The sequence below is a fragment of the Microtus pennsylvanicus genome, chromosome 2 (assembly GCF_037038515.1).
Source record: "Microtus pennsylvanicus isolate mMicPen1 chromosome 2, mMicPen1.hap1, whole genome shotgun sequence".
Classification (NCBI taxonomy): domain Eukaryota; kingdom Metazoa; phylum Chordata; class Mammalia; order Rodentia; family Cricetidae; genus Microtus; species Microtus pennsylvanicus.
The window spans coordinates 153,343,593-153,365,976 of NC_134580.1; the positions used below are offsets into that span (position 1 = coordinate 153,343,593).

Below are 22,384 nucleotides of genomic sequence, written 5' to 3' on the forward strand. Positions count from 1 at the left end.
GGTGGTTTGGGCCACACAGACTTGGATGTGTCCAACAGGCTTCTATGAGGACTTTGGTCATATGAGGTCAGGTGACTGGGCAGAAACTTCCTCTAGGGTCACAGGGCCTTATCCAAGCACAGTGAGGTCCCACAAATCACAGTAGGGTCCCTGCAGTAGCTAGTTCCTGGTAGGGCAGCTCTGACTTCTTAGTTAGCTGGGGTATCCAGAAGAAGGGGCCTCTGACAGTTGTAGTAGGGTTCTTACTCATCTGTGTTCTCACCCCAGGGTTTGTAGCCACAAGCTTTAGCATCACACACACAAATAAACAAGGTTATGATTGTGTTGTGCCCTAGGAAGCTCAGAGAACACTAAATAACACATGTGCAAAAGTTTCTAGGAAGAAAGTGTCCAAAAGACAGTTCCTGATTCTGAAGACAGGGTCATGGGGTGATGGTTTTGCCATTTCAAGCACAGATTCTGGCTTAGATAGTGATGACTCTTAGAATGAGGTTCAAGGGCCTTGCGGATGGCTGGGGATAGGAAGTAAGTAGGGAACCCTGCATCTCATCATGTGTATGCTTTTTGATGGCCCTGAGATGCCAGTAACTCACATAACAAATGTGGGTGAGAACTCCACAGAAGTAGGGGGACTCTGTGTATCATTGTCATGCAGATTCATGTCCTGTTATTCCAGAAGCACTGAGATACCCTAGGGAAACACTGATGAACGTAATTCAGGGTTCTGGGGACCTGTTCCACTTCTGGTGGGATGATTCTGTGGTCCTCATGGAACCCATGGGCAGAAGCTAGTGGCAAAGTAATTGGCACAGTGGACCTGTCTCCACCCAGACACAGAGGAAGCAAGATGAGAATGTCTCACTGATAAAAGGTACCAAGCCACGTGGCTAACACAGACAAGAATTATGGGTTGAGATATGAGTTAGTTAATAAGAAGCCTGAGCTAATAGGCCAGCCAGTTTACAATTAATGTAGGTAGGCCTCTGTGTGTTTCTTTGGGTTGAATGGCTGCAGGACTGGATGGGACAAAAACCTCTGTCAACCTATCCTGATCCTGAGCCTTTCCTCTTCCCAGAATTCTCCTATTCTGGTTGTCCCGCCTATGCTTCCTGCCTGGCTACTGGCCAATCAGTGTTTTATTAAACTGATACAAGTGACACATCTTTACACGATACAAACCATTGTCCCACAGCACTACCCACCTTTTTTTCTTTTCAAAACAAGAGCTCTGAATCTAATCTTTCTTTAGCTTTTTTTCTGACCATTATCCATAACAACTTGTAACCAATACTCTAAACAAAGATAAACATCCATTATCCATTTTTTTTAGGAATGTGGGCATAGTTTTCTAGGCTATTTCCTGCTGATTGTGGGTGCTGATAATCTTATGTGGACATATTAACCTGTATTTTAAATTATACATTACATATTTATTTTTGAGACAAGGTTTCTCTGCAGCGTTGGAGCCTTCCCTGGAACTAGCTCTTGTAGACCAGATTGGCCTTGAACTCACAGAGATCTGTCTGCCTCTGCCTCCCAAGTGTTGGGATTAAAGACGTGCGCCACCACCACTGGGTTTACATTACATTTTTAAATGATCTCCACAAATACAACATCTTAATCAATAGCAGAAATATACATATAACAAAATTGACCTTAAATCTGTATCAATAAACCAAAATCCATATCAATGCAAAGTCCATCTCTATAGCATATCCCCCTTTAAATGTAAACAAACATTTATAAACAATATTAGGGAATTTGGGTGTAGTTCTCTCCAAACTGCTTCCTGCTTTTTGTTGGGTAAAGTAATTTTAAGGGTTTGCAGAGACTTTTCAGGGGCTCTTGTTTCATTGAACCACATTAGTCTGGAAGGAACCCACAGGTTCTTATCCTCTGTGGAAAAAAAAGTAGAACCTCTTTTCCAAAACAAGTTATCCTTAGACCCAAATTTTGAAGTCAAGATACTTTTAAAATATACATGTTGGTTTAGCTTAGCTGCCTGTACAATGAAATGTCTCTCTGTACATAGCTCATTCACAGTCAAAATATTAAAAAACACACACAATAACATACACAATCCAGACTCTCAGTATATGTTTCATCTTTACGTGGTTTATTTTTCTTTAATTCTTTAATCTATGACTATCTGTATTTTGCCTCTTTAAAGACTTTATTTTTTCTATACTCTTTTTCTTCTCTCTCAAGTCTACATACATTTATTCAACACTGTGACCTATTTAGAGGTCTTTTCCATCTGAATTTTTCTTTATTGTGTATCTGTAATACTTTTCTGACCAGCACCACTTCTTAAAATGCTAAGCAACATGGCTAAGACTAAGGCTGCTTTGCCTTTTGGCTCCACCCAGTCCAACATGGCAGAGTTCTGTTTAGTGCTTTCTCTGTGAGCCATGCTCACAGCCCCATTTTCAGGCACACAGCAGGTCTATGTTGCCATCAAGAAAGTTGTAACATTCTGCTCACAAACCCCACTTAAATACTCAAACCCCTGAGTGGTTATTTGGGAAGCAATTGGAGAAACAGAGCTGATCACAGTCCCAACAAAAAACTCTGCCTACACAACACATCTGCAATACACATATGCATGCATGTATGTACATAAATATGTACATTATATATAGTCTATACATGTGCACATAGGCATATATAAGGTCTCACATATACTACTCATGTGATATGAGATATATATGTGATAGACTATATATAACCACTCAGAGACTTATCATTAATTATAAATGCTCAACTGATATCTCAAGCTTATTACTAACTAGCTCTTGCAACTTTAAATTAACCCATTTCTATTCATCTATGTGCTTCCCAGAGGTTCATGGCTTTTGCCTCTCCTGTATGTCCTGCTTCCTTTCCATCTGATGGCAACTACTCTGGCTCTGCCCTCCTTCTTCCCAACATTCTCTCTGTCCTAAAAATCCTGCCTAGCCACCAGTCAATCATCTTTTTATTAACAATAAAAGCAAAACATATTTACACTGTACAAAGATTGTTGCACAGCATTGGTGTGTGAGCATACATGCATGTATATGTAAATTACACACACATATACATGTGTATAGGCATACTTTGTGCATGTGTGCTTATTATTTTTGATGTAGTTGTGATAAAAATACCTGTCAGAAACAACTTGAGGGAAGAAGGGATTATTTTGGGTCATCATTTTAGAGGGTTCAGTCTTTCATGGCAGTGTGGATGTGGGGGAGGTATAGATCAGCTTACATCATGGTGTGCTAGGAAGCAAAAAAAGAGAATACCATTGTTCTCTGACTTTCTCCTTTTATTTTTTAATTTAGTCCAATATGCTATCCCATGCAATGACGCATATCACATTCAAGGCATGCATTCCCCCTCAAGTAACCCTCTGGAAACATCTTCATAGAAATATACCAAAGTGTGCCTCAGTTTTTAAGTGATTCTAAACCAATCACATTGATAATGAAGATTAACCATCACAACATGTATATAAGCTCTCTCTCTCTCTCTCTCTCTCTCTCTCTCTCTCTCTCTCTGTGTGTGTGTGTATGTGTGTGTGTGTGTGTGTGTGTGTGTGTGTTTGGTGGGTATAGGATGCTATATGGAGATCCCTGAACTTGAGGTTCCAAACATTTCTAACTAGGACTTATCAGTGCTGTAACCACTTGGATACCTTTATAGGATGTGGCTTGCAGGTCAGAACATTAGCTACAATTTCTCTCTATGGGCTCCATCCCTAGATGCTATCAGAGGGCATGCACATCGAGAGTTCCTGGAACTTTAGATAATACCATGGCCTAGTGCTTGCTTTGAGTCTCCAATGCCAGGTGTGGCTGGAGTTACCCCAGGATCAGCTCCTGGCACCTTGGTACAGAGACTTGGAAGGAGTATCTTTCCTTTTTTGTTGTTGTTGTTTTTGGTTTTAGAACAGATCTTATATAGCCCAGGCTAGCCTCAAATATACTGTATAATTGAGGATGAACTTGAATTTCTGATCTTTCAGTTTCTACCTTCCTCGTTCTTGGATTACAAATGTGCACCACTATACCCAGTCTTACGAGATGTTGGGAACTGAATCCAAGAGTTTGTTAGGCCAATACTTTACCAACTGCGCTATATCCCAGCCTATCTCTTGACATGGCCAGGTTGATTGCTGTTGCCCTCTTACCTTAACCTGCAACTGCCAAGATCTCAGGGTTTATTCAGGTTCTCCCCTGCGCTATGCATCCATTTGTCTTGACTTCTATGGGACTCAGTCTTTGCTAACAAGCAGACTTAGCCGGCCCAGCTTGCCATGGCAACCGCCCACAGCTTGCTCTCTGTCCGGCTGCCTGGCTGCTTTATCTCTGAGGCCATCTGTTCTGGCAACACAATTCCAAAGCCACTTAAACAGAGCCTGGAGCAGGGCAGCTCTAAGCTCATACGAGTGTGCATGCACTAGCACATAGATGCAGTATGATCCCTGCAGGGTGGAAGGTAGTGTCAGTGGGGATCCCAGCAGCTGCTCACTTCTCCTGCTGCTCTTGAGTAGGTTTCTGAGAAGTTCTTATGAATGTGTGCGAGTCCACATATCTGTCTGATTCACCCCTTTTTTCTCTGTTCCTATACTTTTCTCTGTCCACGAGTCCACCTAGTTTTGATCATTATCCCAGGTCTTTTGCTTCCTTTCTTGCCATGTCTTCTGTTTGTTCATCTCCCTTGCAGCCACGGATAAAAGCATTTCCTTGACTTTCTTCCCCTCTCGTTTTCCCAGCAATGCCAGTTGTTCTTTACTTTCTTTTCTCTTTATGTCCTGGTAAGGTCTTAAGGGGCTGCTTCTGGGACAAGGAGTCAGGGTCTGTCCCATGTTCCATAGTCTGATTTTAAGCATATCTGTCTCTTCCTTTCCTCCCCAGCCTCAGTGTGGCTAGTCATGGAGATTTAAGAACACTGAGTTTGGCTTCCCAGGGTCTGCTCAAGCCCAGGGTAGAGTTTGTTTAGCTCATACCTAGGCTTCTTGCTCTGAGCCCAAATGAACTGTCCACTGAATTTGCTTTCCCTTCCAGCCACATAGCCTTATGTCCCTCTGTGTGTTTAGTTAATAACCCTCATTTTCCCCTAGGAGATTATGGATAAGCACTATATCCTAGGCCAATAGGTTCCTTTTCATCTACTTGGGTGCCTGAGTGCAGCTGAATTGGAAGCCTTGTGAAGTTGCTTCTCCCTGCAAGTCACTCTGAGTCCCACAGTACCCTATTCTAGCTTGGCCCAAGAGATAGACAGGAAGAGACATGAAGTCTCTTCCTGGAACTGATTCCTTGAGGTCTAATTTAGATAGTTCATGCTACAAGGAAATGTTTCTTCCCTGCTGTGGCATCAAGGGTGGTTCCCTTCCCCTCACTTCCAGTAATGCTTTCTATTGGCTGGCCTTGGGTCTGGGCTGCTATAAAAATCTGCTGTTAAGATGCTCACAGGTCTAGGGCCCTGAATCTCGATCCCTTGGAAACCTGAAGGCTACTGATTGGAGTCTCCCAGTGGCTTCTGCACTGCAGACCAATATTCTCAGAGTACTGGCTGGCAGCCACCCAGCTGACCTTCCTTGTCTCTGCCAGTCCTTCAGAATAGCTTTCCCCAGGCTCTGTTCTCCTTTGTCAGAGCAGCAGGCTTGCTGATGTGTGGATGGAGTCCTGGCTCTGGAAGTCTGAGACCTTAGGAGGATCAAGCTGGAACTTAGGCATGGTAGACATCTTGGCTCTTATGTCCCGACTGTGAAGAGGATATGGGAGCTCTAAGGTTCTGGATCATGGTAGAACTGTGGAGAAGCCCAGGGGACAGATAAGAGGGACTCTGGAATGTGTGCTAGGGGTACCTTCTTAGAGTCAGACATAACTATTACAGGTGATGTCAGAGCCTTCTCCTTTGGTTAGTTGCAGTTCCTACTTATAGTTGAGAGTCCAGGGAAGGCAGATGTTGTAGCTGGCCAGAGTCCAGAGTAAAGCTGGGGTAACAGCTGATGTCAACAACCAGAGCTGTGTTTTAAACATAGGACTGTGACCTGGGCAAATAAATGCTCCTAAACTCTCTTGGGATCTGACATAGTGTTGGCAAGTAAGGCTCACCTTTAGCTGCTGTGCTCGAGAGCCTCCTAAGTCAGCCAATTTTCAGAGTTATGGTTGATTTGTCTTGGCAATTCAAAACATACCCAAGTTTTCAGCCTGGAGTCTATTAAAAGGAAGCAGCACCCCAGAAGTGTCTCCTTGATTTCTACTAATGTCCTCCAGGGTAGGTGTTCCAGTCAGGTGGAGCAAATGGGACTAGATAACTCAGGCATGAGGGATCATGGTGCAGGAGGGGCTGCTGGGCTAGGGAGATGGGAAGGGGGAAAGTGACCGTGGTTATTTGTAATCAAGCAGTGGCGATATGTTCTGGTCCTGTATATTGGTCCTTGGCCTTCCTTTGATTCATAAGGAACCTGAATTACAGAGACATTGATAACCTGTTCAAGATCACTTCATCTAAGAAAATATGAAACCATGACTAGGGGCAGACAGAAGGAGGTGGCCTGACTGTCCATCGCAGTACCTGTAGCCACCACTTTCCCCTATTCCCAGTTCAAGCTCTGCTTCAATTCCCTGTTAGCAGCTAATTCCCATTAGCTGCTCCTGCTCCCCACTCTCCCCAATTTACTTTTGCTCTTCATTCCCTTTCTGTTCCCTAGACCCCTAATTCTGATTCCTCTCTTTTCCCCACTTCTTATCCCTCATTTCTCCTCAGCTCTCATTTTCTCTTTTCTTCCTTGTCCTACCCCCCCTATATCCCAATTTCTACTCTGCTCCCCACTGTTCCCCACCTTCTTCTCTCTCCACTCACCTCACCCCCCCACTTCTTCCCTGACTCCAATTTCCTTCCTGTCCTGTCTCCACGCTCTCTATTCTCCCCTGGCCCTACTTCTCCTTCTTTTATCCTTCCTGGCACTTCAGCAAGCTTCACTCTTCCTCACTCACTCTCTTCTCTGAGTGACACAACATACCTTTGTTTACAGACCCATCCCTCCTCTAGGCTCAGACCTGTAGCTTATGCGTAGCTTGTCATCAGCCCCCTGTGAGTAACACACATTTAGATATCCATAGAAAGCCATAAATTTCTGCCATGTTAAATCCATGGCACCACCCAGAAACCCTAGGATCCCAAGTGGCCTTATCTTAACCTTAGTACCCTAGAGCCCCTATCATCCTGGCCCTTTGCCCCGAGCATCCACCAACTTGAGTGGGATCATTCATTACCTCCTGCCTCCCTGAACCACTCCTGCCTGCCCATTGCCTGCCCATTTTCCTTTACTTTGGATGTGGGCATTAAGTTTGCTTGAAGTTCCAGGGTGTGATGGGCAGTCTCAGTCTGCTTCTGCCCCCAGAGCCCTCTTGCTTCACCCTCTTTATAGATAGTGTCCCTGAATAGAAGTGACCAGATTGGTCTTAGCCATAAACTAGGAGAGAAGAGCTTAGGGATGTCACTCTGGTGTCTACCTGGGTAGTTGCTTCCTCAGTGTTGGGGAGCCTAGAGAGTACCGGTTGTGTACTAGAGAGCCCGAGTGGATCATTCCAACGTGGGATATTCTGTACACAGGGTAATGTAGAGGACTCATTCCCGAAAAGGCCTGCTCTTCTTCCCATTTGCTGACTTGTTCCCTCCAGGCTGCAGGCTTGATCTAGTCTGACAGCCCAATTCTAGCCACATCTCCTCCCTGGCTGTTGGTCTTTAGTATAGGGAGGGGCTATCTTGGCCTCTCCTACTCCCCTGCTCTGGCCCTGCAGGCGGGGTCCATTGTCTGGGCCTGAAGCCCATTGTGTGTGGAAGGGCGCCTCATTGGCAGGCAGCCGGCATCAATTTGTGATTATGTGCTCTCTGTCTTGATTGGCTGGTTGTGGTCTGTGCTCTCAGGGTTCTGGGACACAGAAGTTTGTGCAGCAACTTTTTCCAGCATGAAGTGACTTGTATCCAGGCTCTAGAGAAGAGGTTCATCCATCTGGCCAGGATGACACTCTGCGGGAGCTTCCTGGGTGCGTACCATCCCCAGTCCCTTGTACCCCTTTCCAGGCTGTTCATAGTTCTGCCAGGATGCCCTGCCAGTCCTCAGTGCTCTTTTCTGGGCAGCTGAGAAAGTGATAGACATGCAGTCCTCTTGAATGCCAGCCAGGGACCCTGGGGACATCTTGGGGAGCTTTCAGCAGAAGTGCTGACAGCACAGACCTGTGAAAGCCACACAGCTTACCCATGGTTGGAAGTGGGGTGAATGGTGGGTAGAGGGTCTTCCTTTACTTAAGTTTCTCTTTAGGTCTGCTGGCTGGCCAAGTGAGGGAGAGGTATTAGCAGCCCAGGAGGAGGGAAAGTGGTGGTGGAGTGTGACTTCTTACGTCTTTGTGTGAGTGGTGACATCTATACCGGTCTTCTTGTGTTTTCTTCTGCTAGGCACATCCTAATCGCACTCACAATTTCAGTGCATGAGTGTGTATGTGTGTGTGTGTGAGTCTCATAAACTGGTTGTCAAATGTTTGCGGGTGTGAGACGAACACACAAAGTCAGCCTGGAGTACGGGTAAAGTGGCTCCCAGTTTTGTTTGCTCCATCTGCCAGGGCCTGCCTGGGGCAGCGCCCCCCAGCCCTCAGCTGTTCTATACAATATTAATGCTGACCATCTCGGCTGCACACACAACGCCCTAATTGTCGCCGGCAGCATTAAGGCAGGCGCCCATCTGCGGGAAGCTTTCAGAAGGAAACAAGAAAACCTCACCCCCAGCTGGTCACTGGAGAAGGTGGTGCCAATTACAGATGCAGAAAGTTTAGAACAAAATTACTTGAAAGAGTTTTTATGAAGCAAATGAATTGACACTTGGAATGTCTGTGTGCAGATTTGCACAAGTAATTACACCTTATTTGAAATGATCCTACCAGTTAAGCAACAATTAAGTCTGCTCTCCCGGTGCACACAAAGCACTTTCCGAGTGAGCCTGCAGCAGTCACAGTTTAGCTTTTTAAATCTCCCCTTTTCTTCCTGGGAGAAGTCCATGGACACACCTACCAGTAGAAAATGTTTACCTGTCGATCTTCCCAAACTTAAGAAGGCACGTGCAACCTGCTTGCAGACTTTTATGAAATAAAGTTTAAGATGCAGTGTGCGATTGAAAAAAATGTTTCATGATTCTTAAAATTTCTGACAAAATTTAACCCTATGTAACGAAGAAAAGGTTTTAGATTATACCTTGATGTTGTCACGAGCAGGAACGGTTTGCGTTAGGAGTAGACTTTTGGAATTGCTTAGCTTTTCCAGTAGCTCTGGCCACTGGGGATCTAGTGCGTACACCAGGCTTTGGCGAGGGAACAAAGGACAGCTCCGTGGGTGGGGGGTGGGGGCGCTGTCCAGAGTGCTGATCAGCCCGCGGCACGCCTCCACTTTCATTCACTTTATTTCAGGGCCGAAAAGAAGGTAATCAAACCCAAGACTTGTTGGCGAAATTCTCCACGCTGCTTCTTTTCTTGGACTACCCGTCCCAATACCTTGTTCTTCCAACACTGCCAGACAAAGATCTTGAACCTTTACTCCTCAAAACAACTTGAAAACCCTCTACAACCCTAACTTACCAGCTGGACTGCCAGCACTGGGCTCTGACTGGCTACTGATCTGAGATTTCCTTGCATATTCAAAGTGCAGCCCCAGGCAGCGTCTGGAGCACATTCTTCTCTACTGAGCTAAAACTCTTGAAACTTATGGCTGCTCAAAGGGGATAGGTGATGTTAGCAAACCGAGATTTGAGCAAAAACACTTTCTATTCCCTCAGAAAATAATGAAGCTCCACAAGGACTCTTTGTTGCACACATTGGCTTTCCCCTTTGTCTTCTCTGTTTTGTGTTGTTTCTTAAGTTTGACTATCACATATCTGAATTAAATGGCTTTCTTGGAGTCTTCAATACTACTGGGTAGTAAGGTTAATTCCACATGGGCCCTCCCTTCTATCCCACCTTCCCTTTGGAACAATGGCATATAGTGCCACCCTGAGCCTGCATTCTGCCGATAAGACTTTAATAGAATTTCTGAATGCCAAAGGTTTGGGATGTAAAATATCCGGCTCTGACAGTGTGTTCAGAGGAGATAGAGGTGGCTTTTCAGGAGGGCTCTCAGCTGAATGTGTCCTTTTATGCTAATGGGTATGAGTTCATGAAAAAATAGGAAAATGGTAGGCAATCACTGTAGGAGTCTCAAATGTTCTCCCTGGGCTAATAAATATTTCATCTTGTTTGACCACTGCGGGCTTGCATTTGTTTCCTTTTTGCTTGATCTAAAGAGAAGCCCTGCATGCATTTTGTATTTTATTTGTATGTATAAGAAATAACATATTTACTTGATTTTTGGAATGAAGCTCTCTGGTTTGTGTATAATACATAGAGAATGAACTACATGTTAAAAAGGATTGTTCGTGAAAGAGAGGCTTCTGCTCACATTCCCCAAGGTCCTTACAACCTGCTTCCTTGAGAAAGCTAATATTCTTACTCTGTCTTATTCACACTTCTGGTGGCCCAAGCTTATGATAATCAAGCAGATCACTGTGTTCTGCACAACTTGCCAGGACACAATATTTGTTTTCTATTAAAACCTGAAAAAAACTTCTGATCTGTGCATGTACTGTTGTCTTCTCAGGGTCTCAATCTAGTTTTTATTCTTGTGTTTCTCAGTGCAATTTCCAATGCTGTGTTTCTGATTTATCAGTGCAAGAAAGAGTTTTGGGGGAACAAACAAGAGCACCCTGGATGTCTCTTGAGGTTGCTCCTGTCTTTATCCCCAAATGCGAGAAAAACTAAGAACTGACAGATTAGGAAGTTGACAGTCTGTTTGTATTCTTAGGGTGTGTGTTCCAGGGGCTTCTCCTCTCGGTGATTTTAGGGTAGCTCCATGCAGAGAGTGAATTTATATTTTTAGGGTGAGGATAGCAGTGCTTAGGGATTTCTTAGTACTTTCTGGGAGATCTTTAGAATTTAAAACATTAAAACAAAAAGGGAAAGTGTAACAGTAGAAAAATACATTTTCTGCTCTGTTCCTTGTTGGTATACTTTACTGTTTTAATCTTTGGCCTTCGGTATCATTCATGAAAAAAAAAATCCACCTAAGTTCCGTATGATGAGCCCATGTAACACTCTTAGTTTATTTGAGAAATAAATTCTGCTATCCATTTTTTTTAATGATGGGAGGTTGTATTCTTAACTACCAATAAATATTGTAAAGCACTTTCGCCAGAGCCATGCTAACCCAGGGCATCTGTCATTCCGGTTGCTGCTATTAGGAATTATTGGACTGAACCACTGGCAGCGAAAGAAGAGGGGAGTGAACATGGCAGGCATAATGCTTCATGATCTTTTGTGTGTTTTACATTTGAGAAAACCCAGTCTTGTTGTATATTGATTATAGATTTATTTAAGCAGATATGGGCACCTTCTATTGGCGAGGCTCAGAACAGTGTACAGAAAATCTACTGGTGTGGAACACCTCTCACCTTCAATTTGGCAGATCCATCTTTCTGATGTTATACTGTAAATTTATTTCACCTCAGAGAGTAAACAGATATATTGGAGCCCCAAGGGTTCATGGGTAGCGTATTTACAAAGGAGCCTCCTCCGCCAGCCCGTGCCACCGCTGCTAATGAGAGCGGTCATTAAGTAAATGAGACATCGCCTTTAGCTGGCTTAGGAGTTCGCACACTGAGGGGAGAAGATATTTAATTGAAACCCACACACAGGCTTCCCCACACGTGACTGCGGTGAGGGAGGCAGCTGCCTTCCCCTCCCCCGTCCTCCCCCCACACCCCCCCATGTAAATTTCATGATTGCTTTCCGTGATGTCATTTTGAAAGAGGACAGACAATAGCTGTGGGGAAAGGTAAGTCAATGTTATGTTCTTTCGCTGACAAAGGCAGATACTCAGGGTTTAGCTTTTCCCCTTGGACAGAGACGGGGAGGGTTAGAGCAGAGAGGATTTCTAAGAAGGCTCTCTTTGCAGAAAAAGCAGGTTGGGGGATGTCTTTTTAAACTGTTCTGAAGGACAGGGCTTTCTTCTCCCGGTCTGCCTGAGCTCTGTGTTCCTCCTCTTTCTCTGTCCTTCCTGCATTTCTGAGATTCTCATGGACATGTATGTCATACAGAAAAGGCATTAGGGGAGAAGGACGTTGTGGATCAAGACAAGAAACTTTATCTGTATTTCTGGAAAAGGAACACAGATGTGCCTGGGCCATAGGACCCAGAAGCTCTGTGTCCAGGAAAGATGCTGACCCAATAAGCAGATCTATCTGAAGCAGAGACTTGGAGCTCGGCTGTTTCTTGTGGGACACACACCCCAGGTACCCAGCAGAGATGATCCTGGGAGCATTTTGTCTTCCTGTCACATACTTCCAAACTTTAGGAGCAATGCACAGGGTGCATGTGTCTGTGGGATTCATGGGTAGCATTTAGTGTTACTGTTCTTCTCAGTTCTTCCTTATGTGTATTTGTTTGTTTGGGGTGTATGGTTGTTTGTGGTGCCAGTGTAACTGGATTTTCGTATGTAAAAACAGGAAGTCGGTTTGAGCTTTGAACACAGTGATGGCATTATACACAAGTGTGCTTTGGAAGTGTGGACTTGGTTCTGTTCACGAGATTTATATTCTTTATGAATCAGGGAAATAAACAAGTATAGGGAAGTTTGTATGTGGCTGTTCATTGCCTGCTCCTTTGAGTCACAGAGACTTTCTTGTCCAACATCACCTTTGAACCATTGTCTGGCAAAGTCGGTTGTTTAATTTCTGAAAAAAAGCTTCTGAGAAGTGGCTTGAAGATTACATATGTTCGGTGTTTCATCAAATTGTGTAGCTGTAACAACAACAACAACAACAATAATAATAATAAACAATAATGACTTAATGATTTTAATTGTCCTTTTGAGGGAGGGAAAGGATGAATTTTATCCCAAATGTTTTAAAAAAAGAAATCTTAGTCCTGAGGCTATCTGTGAGGTTAGTGGTCAAGTGAATTAAAACAGGAAGGTGTTGTGGCAAACTTGAGAGGGGAATATTTAATTGACTCTAAGGGGATGTGCTGGTTCCTGAGGTGCCAATAGTGTGGGGGACTCCCCTCAGCCTCAGGTTCCTTGCCACTAGGATTCCTTCCTATTGGTCTTTGACTGCGACTATCACCTTAGTTCTTATGGCTGTGCGAACTAACAATAAACAAAAGAGTGGAGAGCAAAGATTACAGTGTTATGCACCCAGTGGGATGCTGCTGTCAGCCAAGGCATGACCCTACCCCTCCTCAAGTTGTGTTCCTTGTGAAGAAAAGGGCAGGTTGAGACAGTTTGCCTTAAAAAAGAAAGAAGTAACTTCATGGAATTTTTTGTCAGAAGGAAGGATACCCGATTCCCAGGCACTGTGGTGGTGCTGGACTTCAAGAATTTGTTGAACCAGAAGGTGGAGCAATAATATCCTTCAAGAGTTCAAGAATATGTAAGCCTTTTCATCCTAGACCAACATACTTTTTATACTCTTAGGAGTATAGAGCCTAAATTTAGTTTTAGGAGTTCCTCCAGGACAGGAAACTGCTTCTGTCTGAAGAGCAACTAAGGGTATTGCCTGTAGGCCTTGGGGTAACCCCAGATCTTGTGCTATTGTCTTAATCTCTCAGGGGCTGCATGAAAAGACCTTTCTCATTTTTATAGCTGCAAAGTTTTCCTGCGTTGGTATTGTGGCTTCTTCTGTTTGAACACCTGTAAATGTTCGTGGGTGTCAGGAAGGACTGGCAGAGCGTGCTGGCATGGAATGTCATGGGTGTCAGGAAAGACTGGCAGGGCGTGCTGCATGGAAATGTAGACTTGACTGCTGTGGACCACTAGTTTGCACCATGCTGGTGGCAGGGTTGATCTGGTTAGCAAATGTGCAGATGACGGTAAGGGTGAGATTGTATGTGAGCCTGTGGCACGAGGTAGAGGAGGCCAGTGCCAGCCACGCAGAAAGACTGACTCAGAACTCAGCAGGTCACATCTGGCATGGCTGGCCCAGCAGTAGCTGGACTGCTTGAAATGCTGGTTTGTATTTCCCAGCCCTGGGTGAACACAATAGGCAAGGTGCCTACAAACGGACAAAGTGCCAGGAAGCTATTAGGCCTCCAATAGCTGTTCACTAGAAGAGCAGATTGTTAGAGAATGAGCCCTTCCTGGATAAACTCATGTGAAGGGCACTTCTGCTTTAGAAAATAGGTTGTTTATAAGAGAGCAGTCCTACTGCCTGGGCTAGAGGTAGGGGTGGGTTCAAGAGCAGCCGGAAGAACTTGGTCAGCGCTGGCTCCGAGTGGCATGAGGCAGGGAGTTGAGAGTGGCAGAGGAGGCTGTGTCTGTTGGTCCTGACTCACGGGTACTCAGGTATCTTGTGCTCTGTTAGAGAACATTGCGGAGCCTTTGTTTGTTGGCTTTTCTCTATGGAGCCCTGAGCAGATCCTCTTTCTTCTCTCTGTTGCTGGAAACCTTCTTGTCTTAGGACTGCTTTTCTGCTTTTCATTGAACTTATTCACAAGTAATCAAAAGTTCATTGGTTACATATATAATTTTAACTGGAATTTTGTGATCTAAGTTTATAGGAGAAACATTTTTTGGGGGGCAACATTTAGAAGGTTTTTGAAGGGAAGATTTAGCTCAGTGGAAGAACACTTGCCTACCAAGCACAATGTCCTGGGTTTGGTGCCCAGCTCAGGGGTGAGGGAAGCCAAGAGACTAAAGGGTTAGGAGTGTGGCTCATTGTCAGAATGCTTGTCCAGTTCATATGAAGTCCTGTGTTTGATCCTCAGTACTGCATAAACTGGGTATGGTGGCATAATCCCCGCACTTGGGAACTAGAAACAGCAAAATCAGAAGTTCATGGCCATCCTTGATTTATAGTAAATTTGAGATTTGAGTACAGGCTATATGAGACTGTTTCAAAAAAGGCAAAAAAATAAATAAATAAAAGAAAAGAAAAAAAGAAAAAAAGAAAAAAGAAAAGAAAAAGAAAAATGCTGACTTTCTGAAAGGAGGAGAGTAGCTGCTGTTGCTATGCACCCAGACTTTCTGCTTTCTGAAGACTCCACAGAATGTTCACTGCTCAGTGGAGAGCAGGTTCTAGGGTTCCAAGTAGAAGGTGCTGTGACAGTCACTTTAGGTTCTTGAATATTTTGTGTTCCCTACAGATGCTAAATTTCCCCGAATACTACTTAGATACCCAAACAAAACTGTGTGAGAGGCGTTTTCACTTGAATTAAAATGTTTGATTTCAGTCTTCTGCCAAGCTAGTGTTCTTAGAACCCCCACCCCCAATGCAGTTTTAACTGTCCTCTCCTCTCAGTTAATGCCTTTAGGAGTGAGTGTGCTTTTCTTTTTCTTCCTTCCTCCCTTCCTTGGACTGTGAAAATCTGATTATTTATTTATTTTTATTTTTAAAACAATCTTATCTTACATACCAATCCCAGTTCCTTCTCCCTCCTGCCTTCCCACTCCTTCCACTTTCTTCCCACCCCATCCCTATCCACTCCCCAGAGAGGGTGAGGCCTCCCATGTGGAGTCAACAAAATCTGTCATATCACTTGAGGCAGGACCAAGGCCCTCCCTCCCTGTATCTAGAGTGTGCGTTTCTTGGAAGGAGACCAACTTCATCTATTGCTTCATCTTTTTTATTTTCATTTAAAAAAATGCTATTTTAATAAGAAGTAATGAATACAATCCAGAAGACATTTTTATTTTTATTTTATTTATTTTACTATTATATTTTTAATGTTTTATGTGTATGGATGTTTTGCCTACTACATTCATGTCTAGTCTGGGAGTCCAGAAGAGTGCATCAGATCCTCTAGTCCTGGAGCTACAAATAGTTGTGAGTTGCCATATGGGTGCAGGGAATTGAATCCCAGTCTTCTAGAGGAGAAACCAGTGCTCTTAACTGCTGAGCCATCTCTCCAGCTCCTTATTTTTGGTTTGGTGAGACATGGTCTCTCTATATATCCCTAACCTGACCTGGAAATCACTATGTAGACACCTTGAACTCACAGAGATTTGTCTACCTCTGCCTCCTAAGTACTGGGATTAAAGGCATACACCACCATGCCTGGCTCAGAAGACATTTTAATCTTTAGCCAGAACATCTGCTTGGTCTGTATTAGGCTCTCTTTTAGAAAGAGATATAGTGTCAGATATAGTGTTGGGGTCTTATGATACCCCTGATTTTCTGAGAGCCTCTGCCCAGTAGCTTGTCTTATCCTCAGGAATATGTTTTTGTGAACAGGCAATGAGGAGCTAAGTTTGGGTTTATATAGATGCATCCAGGGAGAACTGGGTCTAGGTGGGACTGTGGCCTGGGAACATTGCCTGTTCCAGGAGAGTACAGGTAGACAGGTTAGTGAAGGGTTGCTATGAATATGCAGAGGCTACCTAGGGTCACATTGAGCAAGATGGTTGGGCAGGTGGGAATGATGTCATATGATCCAGGTGTGAGGAGAAGGAATGTGAGTGCTGTGTAGTTTGAGCTGTGGTCAGGATGCTTGTGTGCCTATCCCTAGCATGGTGGTATTTAGTACTGTTTAGAATGGATATGAACCCAAATTGGTATTGAACAATGGTTAGAACTCAACTTTTCCTATAGAACCCCTGAAGGTTTTGGGAGCTGTGAGTTAGTGCAGAGGTCTATGATTTGGGGACCTGGTAGACTCATTGTTAACCCCTCATACTGGACATTGTTCTTTTTGCCAGTCAGTTGCTCAAGAGACAAGGCTTATGGAAAGTTTAACACATTGTGTTTTCTCCAAAACTTTCTGTTGGCATCTATATTGAGCACTGTGTATATGGTTTGGAAAATTAGTACTCACTTTTCATAATGCTAAGCCTGAAAATTTGCAGCGGGCTCTTGCTGAGTAGAGATGTCACCTTAGGGCACAATAGTAAGGTTGTGGGCAGGATGTAGCTGTCTGGGATTGTACTTCTTTAGCCAAATTTGAATTTGAGGAGGGGTCTTAGAATTAAAGGGACTGGGATGGAAGGAAGAAAATGGGGCTATTTTAAAAGCTATCATCTCCCAGGTTTTCTTTTTTCTTTTTCTTTTTTTTTTTTACTCAAGCAGTCTTTAATGAAAACTGTATGAGACGCCCCTACTCCTGCTTCTTCTCAATCATTTCTTCCTTGTATTTGCCCTTCTTCTTTCCTACTTGTCGAGACTTGGCTTTCCTTTCCAGGATCTTCTTTCGGTCTTTGTCCAGCTTTAGCCTGGTGATCACCACCTTGCTGGGGTGGATGCCCACATGGACAGTTGTGCCATTAGCCTTTTCCCGCTGCACCCGTTCAATGTAGATGACGTATTTCTTCCTGTACACTTGGACCACTTTGCCAATCTGCTGGTCTTTGTAGTGTCCCCGGACAACCTGAACTTCGTCATCCTTTCAAATGGGCATCGAGCGAACATTGTACTTCTGTCTCAGCTCTTTGGAAAGGGGGGAAGACATGATCTTCCTCCGAATGTGAAAAGGTGCATTGAAATGCCATTTGTGGTTCTTGCTCCGGTCAGAAGTCACAAAGGGATTGAACTTCATTTTGGCGGCTGCAATCCCATCTCCCAGGTTTTCAAGGCAAAGGAGAGAAGAGATAGATTCTGCTCCTTTCTGAGCTAGACTGCTTTATCAGGAGAGTTTCTGGAATTCATGGGCAACAATACCAGTCTAGATACAGCTACCTATTTGGTCTTAGCGCCAGAATATCCTCTGAGATATCACTAGTATGCATAATTCTGAACTCAACCTGCCTTTCTGTCCTGCAGAGAAGAGCAGGGCCTATACTTGGCCTCAGAGTTCACATAGCAAGTCCATTTTTTTGCTCGGTTTGAAAAGGTGTTTCTGGTTACGATTCAGTGAAGGCAGCTATTAGCCTGGCCATCTCCACCTGCTTTCCTAATGTAACCAACTCTTCAGGGGAAACTGCAGGTATTTCCCCTGGAGTTCACAGGTGGGCCTGGCCTGATCAAGGTGTCAATCAGGAATGAGCCCTGAAGAGCCTCTGAACAACTTGGTTGCTTATTTCTCTCTCATAGCATCTTCTTTAGCCCATTTTCTGCTACTTTAATGGCTTTTGGGAACCACTTCTTTCTAGAATCTCTACCTTTACTGTACTGGGTGGGTTTTGCGTGGTGACTGTTGATGCTCCAAGAGCATCTTGAGTTCTCCCCATCCCAGTGCAGGCTAGGGTTGAGTGTGGAGTTCCACTTGGGACTAAATGGGTCAGAGTAGTCCTACTGGTGTCTAGACACTTTGTTGGGGCTGAGACCAGGCCATGTGGCTGTGCTACTATTGCAGCTACTGACGGGTAAAAGCAATGTGATGCTGTCTATTTGGGATACTGCTGCCTGGGTTGGACATCCTTTTTCTCTGCTGGCAGCCTCCAGTGACAGGCCGCCTGAAGAGCCAGTCCTGTGATTTGGTTTGAAAAGTCATTATTACTGCAGAGCAGTTTAGCTGCTGTTTTTGCAGCACTGGTAAGGTTAAAAGAAATAATGATAATAATATAAGAAAGACTCAACCATAGTAACTGCCTGCAACATGCTATTTGCATTTTTAAGGAAACACTTCTTTGAGGCGGCCTGGGTGAAAGGTCACTATTTGCATATAAATGAAAAAGAAAGTGTGTGATGTTGGAAGTTACATCTGTATTATTTTCTCAGCAGTGAGCTGCTGTTGGAAAGATTAGGGGACATGGCTTGCATTTGGCTTTTATTGAAAGGAGAAAGTACCAGAGAGGCTGATTTAGAAGCAAAATAATGAGAGAAATGTGCAAAGCTATAGAATTCCCGACTCCCCTACCCCCACCTCTCTCTTCTCTCATTTTCACCTAAACTCAGCAAAAGCAGGTCTGTCTGCTCCACACAGCAAATCTTCACTCTACTCTTTCCATTCTAGCTTTATTTTGAAAAGAGAGAGAGAGAGAGAGAGAGAGAGAGAGAGAGAGAGAGAGAGAGAGAGAAAGAAAGAAAGAAAGAAAGAAAGAAAGAAAGAAAGAAATCAGAAAGAAAAGAGCATACCCTGCCCGGGGTTTCCCTCTCAGCCCTGTTTTGTTTCCTCCTAAAAGCTATTTTGCCCCTGAATCTGCCCACTCGTACCTACCAAGGCTAGGACCAGAAACACCTATTGTAACTGTATTCTTCCAGCGTTGGAAGGGTTGGGGAGAAAAGGGTTGCAGTTTTGGAGCTTCGGGGACTCCAGCAGGGATGGCAGGGAGACAAGGGTCCAAAAGAGGATCCCACCCTTCCCTACACTTTTAGGCTGCCATACTTTCTGGTCTGGGGATGATTTCTGGATTTTCACTAGGCCAGAAGCAGAGTTCCAAGCAATAATTCAAAAAAGATTTTGATTTTTTTTCAAAATTTGAAGGCATTGGGCCTGTGCAGCAGATTTGTGAGTTGGAGATCAATGTATTGGGTGGGAGTAGGGGGGAAGGGTGCAAAGAAGAACCTCCATAGAGGGCAGGTGCTTAAGGAGTTGGTTGTACCCAAAGACTTCCCTCTTGTTTTGCTTCAATCTTACTTTTTCACGGAGGACTCTACTGATCCTGGTAATTTAAATTATTTTTCTTATCCATGTTATTTAAAATTTTGTTTGTTTTTGGAAACAGTTTCAAACCTACAGAAACGTTTCAAGTAGAGAACAAAACCCTTTCTTCTGACTCCCTTGAGAGAATGCTGCTAGGGATGCTGGCAGGTGTTATCTTTCAAGGAAGACCCCTCTTACCTTTGCTGGCTTAGTTTTCAGACCCTTGAGGGGTCTGCTGGATCCTACTGTCTTATCTTGGTCAGTTTGAAATAGGAATGACTTCCACACTAGGTGAGCCTTTTGAAGAGCACTGAAGAATGCCTTTCAATTTAGGGTTGTTGACATTGCCTGTGATTGGACTTAGGTTACATAGGAAGAACACCAAAGTGAAATTCCTCTCTCTTTGCCTTTCTCGTGTTCCTTGTTCTGACATGCCAACTTTTCACTCATTCAGATGGACCATTCCAGTGTGTTCCCAGTGCCACTTGTCTCCTTCTTCAGTTAATTAGTCTTTAGAAGGAAACATTTAGGCACTCTGGAGGCATCCTCTTCCTTTAGACTCTTACTTTGTTATTTTTTGTATTTTTGTTTTTAAAGATTTATTAATGTATATACTTTATGAATATGAGTGTTTATCTGCATGCACCTTTGCACACTAGAAGAGCACCAGATCCTATGGGACTACAGTTATAGATGGTTGTGAACAGACATGTGAGCTCTGGCAGTTGAACTCAGGATGTCTGGAAGAGCAACCAGTGCTCTTAACTACTAACCCACCTCTTCAGCTACCTATCCAGACCCCTCAGTTTGTTAATTTTTTAAAGGATATCTGTATAATCTCATTAGCCTTTCTTTGATGTTCAGGTCATTCCTGATTGGCCAGTGTACGTTCCTTACCTCCCCACTGTTTTTCTTGTTCTCTTTTCTTGCTCTATGCCAAGAGTATTATGCTAGAGATTAGAGGCTAGCCTGTGGCCCCAGAATTGGGTTCATCTTAGTAGCACATGGTAAAATGTTAGGGTTAGGTCATTGTTTCTAGGGTCTTGTCTTCCTAGGACCCCAGGAAGTTGTTTCCTAGAGTCTACAATGAGCTGTGGCTGGCTTTGTGGCCTTTGTATTATTTATTATTTTGCTTGATTTTTCCTTCTTTCTTTTCTTGGCTTTGCCTTAACCCTGGACAGTAGCAAGGAGAAGAAGATGAAGGATTGAGATAAAAGGTAGGAAGTTTTTCACCTTTAGAATAGCAAGGTTTAAGCTTATACTGAACTGTAGGGCTCAGCTGCCCAGTCTTGCTCTGCAGAACAATTTAAGAATGGCTTGGGATTCCACCTCTTCAGGCAGGGGACTATAGAGGTAGCGTACAAGTTGCTGGCATGTCTGCAAGACCTGGGACTCACACACTATGGGAGGAAGATTATCTCTTCTGGACAGTTTCTAATTGTCACAATGTTATTTTTTTTTAAAAAAATATTTATTTTTATTTTATGTATAAGTTTGTATGTGTGTGTCTTGTGTACATGCCTGGTGCCTGCAGGCCAGAGGAGGATTCTGGACCCCCCTGGAACAGGAGTTAGGGATGACTATGAGCTTCCATGTGGGCACTGGGAACTGAACCTGGGTCCTTTGCAAGATCAACAAGTGATCTTAACCACTAAACTGTCTTTCCAGCACACAGAATATTATTTTTTGATGTAAACATCCATTCGATAAATCTATTGAAGTGAATCTAGAATCTTCTCTCTAGGCAGCCTCATACTGAAATTTGAGTCTTTATCTTTTAGTTCACTCTGTAAGCTGCTGGCATGCGTTCTTTTCATATCTTTTATTCTCAGGGGTTTGGGGGCACATAAGACTCTGTAAATGGTGTCTTCCTCTCCGACCAGGTAGAAAGCCAGTGTTTACGAACCTGTCTCCTGCTGTGGGTCTAGCTCTGGGATTGTTTATGCGTGTGCAAGTTCTGCATGGCACTCTTGTAAGCACCACTGACTTTTTTTAAAAAGCAATTTTATTAGAATATAATTTTGTTTTTGTTTTTCAAGACAGGTGTTCTTTGTGTTGTTCTGACTGTCCTGGAACTCACTCTGTAGGCTGAACTGAAATGTGGAGATCTACCTTCCTCTGCCTCCTGAGGGCTGGAATGAAAGGCGTATGCCATCATGTTGGCTTGAAATACAATTTTCATGTAACTTCAGTTCACTTATTAGACTTATTTAAGGCAGTGATATTAACATATTTATAGTGTTATGCATCCATCACCACAATCTAATTTTAGAGCACTTTTATTATTCCAAAGAGAAACCTTTTACCATAAACAGTTATTCCTGTTTGCATCTCTCCTTTTAATCCAAGGCAACTATGGGTCTATTTTCTTAATCTAAGGACTTGCCTGTTCTGCACATCTGTTTCTTTTGTGTGTTTGTGTGTGTATGTGTCTGACTTCTTTTACTGATCATTTTTTGAAGATTTGCCCACATGTAGAGTATATGAGCACACCATTATTTTTTATTGACAAATGCCATGTGATCAGGTTTTGCATTATTCATGCCTCTTGGGTAGATATTGTGTTTGTCCCTGTTTTGTTGCTGTGAAGAGACACCATGACCAAGGCAACTCTTAGGAAAGAAAGCATTTAATTTGGGGCTTGCTTGCAGGTTTAGGAGTTAAGCCCATTATCATCAAGGTAAGGAGTAAGGTGACCAGCGGCAGACACTGGAGTAGTAGCTGGGAGCTAAATCCCAATCTGTAGGCAAAGAGGGAGGGCCTAGGCCTGTTTTGGGCTTTTGAAACCTCAAAGCCCACCC

At 43.7% G+C, this 22,384-nt stretch overlaps 1 protein-coding gene and 1 pseudogene across 3 annotated transcripts in view; one reads left to right on the top strand and one right to left on the bottom strand.

Annotated features, from left to right (window-relative positions):
- The first annotated feature begins 11,579 nt into the window (after positions 1-11,579).
- Positions 11,580-22,384, top strand: part of Myt1 (myelin transcription factor 1) — a 59,680-nt gene continuing 48,875 nt past the window's right edge. The window contains exon 1 of one of the 3 annotated variants that reach the window (XM_075963462.1): positions 11,580-11,907. The gene's annotated coding sequence lies outside the window, so the exon portion shown is untranslated. The remainder of the gene's footprint in view (positions 11,908-22,384) is intronic. The other 2 variants (XM_075963461.1, XM_075963463.1) reach the window with 2 other exon arrangements.
- LOC142845215 (large ribosomal subunit protein uL24-like) lies at positions 17,092-17,606 on the bottom strand (annotated as a pseudogene).